Source organism: Argopecten irradians, unplaced genomic scaffold (genome assembly GCF_041381155.1).
Source record: "Argopecten irradians isolate NY unplaced genomic scaffold, Ai_NY scaffold_0099, whole genome shotgun sequence".
Taxonomy (NCBI): domain Eukaryota; kingdom Metazoa; phylum Mollusca; class Bivalvia; order Pectinida; family Pectinidae; genus Argopecten; species Argopecten irradians.
The window spans coordinates 8,361-14,778 of NW_027187566.1; the positions used below are offsets into that span (position 1 = coordinate 8,361).

Sequence of the window (6,418 nt, forward strand, 5' to 3'; positions counted from 1 at the left end):
TATAATCATCTATCTGTTGCATGATGTATACAGTCAAATCTGTTTATAAAGACCACTGAAGGGATCAAGGTAAAACGTTATATAGCCTTAGCAACCATTTCTGTATTCAAACCACCTGTTTGATAACACTACATAGAGCTCTTAATTCTTTCTCAGGGTCCAAAAAGTCAATTTAAACACCATTAATTACCTGCATATAAACCACTTGGTAGGCTATAGAGATTCAAGACTATTTTTTCTTTATCCTTTGGGTGGTCTTTATGGACAAATTTGACTGCATTATTATTAGATAAATCATTTTGTATCGTCTTACCCATATTTTATCACATGTATGTGTGTTGCAGCTGCCATTCCTGGAACTTTTCTTGCAGACTTCAGATATTTCCCCTTACACACAACTCTCATTGTTTCTTCATGGAGCAGAAAATATTCCACCTCAAAAGCAAAGACATCCTGCTGTTGCTGCATCCTAGGATCTAGGAGGAAAGTGTATTTCTGCTTTGAATTTCATTTGAATTGATTTTCGTAGAAAAGACAAAGCCATTCCTCATGACTTTTGACAGCTTTATAAATGTTCCACTGTTGTCATCAGTAGGTAACAGGGCTCTAATATGTCTTTCTTCTTCTTCTGATAGCACTGGTTTTTTTTTTATCTTCGGCAGAACTACCTGGCACATGTGTGCATCAGTACAAGTCAATGGTCCATCTTGTTTGTGAAATAGTTGTTCGACGTACCCGCGCGCATCAGCATCACCTTTGAGGTTGGTTTTGGATGCCTCACATAGAATCCGTTTTTCTGCTTGAAATGACCAGAAAACTTGCCTACACACATTGCCAGTCCCGTGTATAGTTTTCTTCAGTTCACCGTTGAAAGACTCAAAGGGAAAGCAGGACCATGCCCACAGGGGTCCCCAGCTTTTCACCATCGGCACCAAGTGAAGAAGATTATGGACATTTAAGCCCATGAAATTCTCACCATAAAGCAGTTGTGCATTATCATGAGCTGTTCTGCCTTTTCCAGATCGGTGGATGTGATACCTGTAGTTAACAAAAAGTACGTAGCCTCCACCAACACAGAAAAATGCTTCAAATACAAGTTCGGCAAGATGTTTGTCAAACATGGAATGGCATAAAATAATAGCCAGTTTCGGAGTTCAGAAGCTTTCCAGTGTTTGAGCGTATTTTTGATGGACCTTGGCGTTCTGTGAGTAATATATGGAGGCTGAATCTTCAACAGTTGTTGGTCTACATCTCCAGTTTTGTCACCAATGTAAAAGTCTGTCCGACAGAATCTGGCATCAAACCAGTAGTCCAATAACTTCTTTGTGATTCCCAATAGGACCCCGTGCATGTAGTCAATTGTTATGTTTCCACTGAGAGAAAACTGGGGTAAATAACTGAGAACACTAATTCCAAAGAATCCCATATTGCGATCACCACTTTTGTATGCTTCCAAACAACAGTGAACGATGGATTCTCTTGTCCGCTGTTTAGCAGGCTCATCTCTAGTCAAAAAAGCTCGACATGTACCAGCTCCACTCTTCACCACTGTGCCCTCATCTTCACAATAGAGACACCCAAACTTCCCATTGTATTGTCATGTTTGTGACATACACACGAGCTGGTAAATCCATTGTTGCCACAACCAGCATGGCCTTGACATGAGTTTTTTCATGTTTTATCACAATATCTGTTCCTTTGTGAAACAGGTTTAACAGATCAAGGACCAACGGACGCAGAAACATTCGAGGTTTTCCATGCCATATACCCCACAGGAGCATGTTTTTCCGGTGAAATCTTTCCTTTGGAGGAATTTCATTTATTAATAAATATACAGGCCAAAAGTTGTACTCCAGAACTCTTGAAAAGTGCAACACCATCTGTAAATGCTGAAAGTGTCACATTATTAGATTTATGTAAAAAATGTCCTGATTTAAGCAACTCTTGGTATGCCTGTCCTCCTTGTATGTCACAGATGTTTTTGTGTTCAACATTCATATGCTTTCTTGTTAGCTCCCAAACTTTCTCTCTCTGTTGTCAGTATAATGTGACAGGGTGGGGTGTGTTGCTTGGTGTCTTCGGCGGATATAGCACTATAAAAAGGGCAACAGTTCCACTATACAAGAAGACACAACACGAACATATCGCAGTCTCCCAGTACACTCACCTCGCACAACATACACGCAACACACCGCATACATGGGAGGCCGTCCTTACATGACCATAGCTGTTAATAGGACGTTAATAAATGAAATAAACAAACTCTCTGTAACACCTCCTCTAACTGACCAGATAGATTACTGGTAGTAAAATATCGAACATTGCTTCCAATTGTTTTATTTCCTTTACATCCTGGTGTTAAACAGAGTTCTGATTCCCCACTGTACAATTTGTTACAAAGTTCACAATACAAATGAAAGTTCAAGTAATCCTTGCCAAAGCCACATCTTGCTTTTACATTTTGAACCCTTGTTTCCCCTATGTTGTTCTTTGGGATATGAAGTTGTAACAAAGACAAAAGATCTTTGAAAGCTACATCAGAGATATTGTGTCTAGCAGCAAAAGCTCCAACTGCACATAGATGCTCTTGAACTTTTATTGGACTAGACACTGGTTGGGATCCTATTGGGATATCATATAATGGAGGGTCATTACCAATGTTGTCACAATCATTATCCACGTTATCTTCCTTATTGAGACCATCTGCATCATAAAAATCAACTAAAGAGGTATCAGTGGACTCTGGGAATCATCTAAAGTATTCTCATCACTGCAGTCAGATGTAGCAATGTCCATGTCTTCATCAGGATTGTTTATTACATCTAGGGTATGTAATAAAGGGAAAACATTGGTTTCTAGAGGGAGATCTGTCACATCAGTTATGTTTTCATGCACATCCATCATTGATGAAACTGGGTCAATTCCACTTGATTGTTCAAGCTCTATCTGAAGACACTGGTCAACTAAATGGTCACTATCACATGTCTTGTCCTGTCTTGACTAAGTAAATGAATCACAATAGCTTTCATTGATTGCTGCTGTAGATATACTTTCCCTTTCTTCGGGTTCGCTTCCAGTTGTAACACTGCAATACAAGAGAGAAATGAAATCATAAAAAAATAGAGAGAACACTTTAACACTGTGAATTTGGATAGAAAAATTACCTTTTAAAATTGTTTTAAAGTTATTTTGGGGCTCACCAGAATGATTTAATGTCAGCCAGCAAAAAGAGGAATTTTATCTATGTTTTTGCCTTTTTCTTTGAAGCATTTGATACATGACTATGTTTTCTTCTAATTCGTCCCAGATTGTCTGTCCTTCAGTACTTTCTGAGAGTAGCAATAACAAAAATTCAAAAGTAAAAATCCAAGATGGTTGCCTGTTGGCCATCTTGTTATCTGATTTTGTCCAGAAGAAGACACCAAGGGGAACCTATAAAAAATTTTTAGAAAAAATCCATTTACTTCTTTTTGATAAATTTCAATTAATAGCAACATTTGTTTAGCGACTGTGAGAGGGATGGACAACAGACCATGGACAGTTTGAATGGCGATTTGAATAACCCATTATGAATGGCTAAAAATGATGTCAATATATAAAAATACCATTATGTTTATTATATGATATGATAAACAAATTGATATAATATGAGCAAGTAACCACATTTTTCTTAAATTTTAAAATAGTTTACAATAGTTTTACTTCAAATACATGTACATACCTTTTTCCTTTAACCGACCACCGATAACGAGTGCTTCTTGTTATACTAACAGTTTCATCTGTTTGATATGTTTTGTGCTTCTTGGCCCAGCTGAATAATAAATATCAATTTACTGAGTTTTTGCACAACAAGTCAACACATCAAAGATGTTTAAATAATTATTAAGTTAATAAATATGAAAGAAGTAAAAAAAATTGTTTGTTACTTATACGTTTTACTATCTTTTTTTTCTGATGGCAGTTGGCCCTTAGCCATCTGAAATGTGTACACCAGTAAATAACTACAAATTAGTGTAGGAAAAAATCGGTTGATATACAGGTGGGGCGTTAGAATTGTACCTGCTGCCCCTATTGCATAATCGTAACTAAATCGTAAAAGGCGACTAAATTTAGGATCTTATCTTTTCTTTTCTTTCTAACTGACTTTATCTTTCCTAATGCCTTCCTTGGCACCGCCTCACTTTTGGCCTTGCGTAGAGCGTTCGCCCCTGTGAGGAAGGCTGGTCGAGACACACCAAAGTCTATGAAAGTGGTAGTTTCTGCTCCTGCTTAGCGCTCAGCAAACGGGGAGTGGGACGACTGGTTCGCCCGTTGTCAGTATAATGTGACCGGATGGGGTGTGTTGCTTGGTGTCTTCGGCGGCATGCTTCACGTGTAAATCAGATCAAAAGCATGCATTTTCTGCATGTTCCTCTGTCAATTGACAACGCCGTTTCGCCCCAAAAATACAAATATAATTAGCTTTATTGTGCCCTTTGGGCGAGATGACTACGTACACAGAAAAAATTCTGACAGATTTTCAAAACTATTTCGCCCCATGGAATTCACTGTCAAAATTTTGCCAGCAGCAATTTGATTGGCCATTTACAAACGTCGCCTGGAAATGACTCTTATTGGGATTTATCTAACGTAGTGATAATAAGGGTCTGTATTTTAATCAGATTGTATTTATATAGTAGAGTATGGCAAGCCGTTTGGGTTTTTCGTGGTTGCAAAATTCTCTTTCAGTCAATTTCCTCAATATGATTGGCTTAGAACTTGCTCGCAGATACTAGCGCTCCTAACGGCAGTGTATTCAACAACTTTGATTTTACCGGGAATTTTAAATAGCAAATTTTGAATATGAAAGTTACTGAAATAAGCGTATCTGTAATGTTGATATAGGAGAAGTAGATAACTGCTTTCATATCCTTACCGTATACACTATCCAAATGATCTTAGGTTGGAAAATTTTCGCTTGAATTGTTTACAATGTATCTAGACTTTCCGTCCCGAAAATGTTTGTTAACAATGCATGAAGACGTTTCGTCCCGAAAATGCTTCGCTTCGCCTCCACCGTTTTGTCCCTACTAGTGACAATTATCCCGCAACGGAAAAAATGAAATCAATGTTTCACCCCAAACATCAAAATTTTTACAATAATGATTTTTGTAATTTGAATCATATTAGTTCGGGAGCAAATAAATCTCAGGACGAAATGGAGATTTGTTTATTACGGCTGCGTTATGCCACATGTACGTGTAAATCTCCACAATGGAAGAAAGACAACTCTAAGAAAATTTAGGATAAACTTTGTAAACTGATCAAATAGCGCGTGAGAGACGATGAACATTTTCTAAATGTCCAAGCTGGCGTAATCTTCCAACTTACGGCAGTTAATAAGGTATGAATATTTACCACATCCATAATTATCGATAATTTTATAAGCACATGTATACATTATCAGATTATATATACATATTAAAGCACGTATAGAGGTTGTCACTAAAAACATTTTAGCCACTTTCATCACATGTAGGCCTACAGGAGCTTGACGTTCTGATAATATATATAACGTATTCAGTAAACTACGTAATTAACGAAGTATTTTTGGTCCGAATGACAAAAATCATACATAAAATGTTCGTATAACTCGAAGTGAGATTTTTTTAGACTACTTCATTTGTAGATCGATGAAAATGCCGATTTCTTTTTCATAATTCTTCCGTAGAACGGCACTTAAAAAGCTGTTTCAATCTACAACAAACGTGGAGAAAACGGTTAAATGTTTAGCAATTATCCTGAGTTATATTTCATCAACAATCATCAGAGATTAGTAATTAAAACTTACATAAACATACTCCCGATTCTCACTTGCATTGTGTGATCACTCGAGCGGAACTAATCTCTACCACCTGGCACAGTCTTACAAAGGGGTGTTCGAAGAGATGATGACTAAGAAGAACGACCAGAGAACTATATAGTAATCAAACAATCGGTAGAGGTGGAATGTTGTTTAGGAATACAATAAGGAAGGCAATTATATTACTGTTTCAAATAAGAGGTGTCTTTATTTCACCTGGTAAAGTCACCTGAGGATTTACTTGCATTTCAATCAATATCATTAGGTAACATTGGTGGGTCTTTGGAATAATATTTTCAATTCAATCTAGATTCCGAATGAATAAATATACAACGTAAATTATTAATTAAAGATTAATTACAGTGCTTTACATATACTAGAATTTAGAATATGGAGATACATGTGCATTATTATGAACGATGCATTTTGAAGTTCCAGGTGAAATTATTTTTTTTACAAATCTTATCTCTATTTTTATCATAAAACAACGCTTTCTTTTTGCTTTCTTGATCAATGTTATTTTCTAATGTAAACAGTATTCTTTATTGGTAATAGGAAGTTCCTCCAGGGCTACAT

The 6,418-nt window shown here is 36.8% G+C and overlaps 1 pseudogene; it reads right to left on the minus strand.

Moving 5' to 3' along the window:
- Window positions 1-533: 533 nt before the first annotated feature.
- Window positions 534-2,022, minus strand: LOC138311736 (uncharacterized; annotated as a pseudogene).
- Window positions 2,023-6,418: the final 4,396 nt, after the last annotated feature.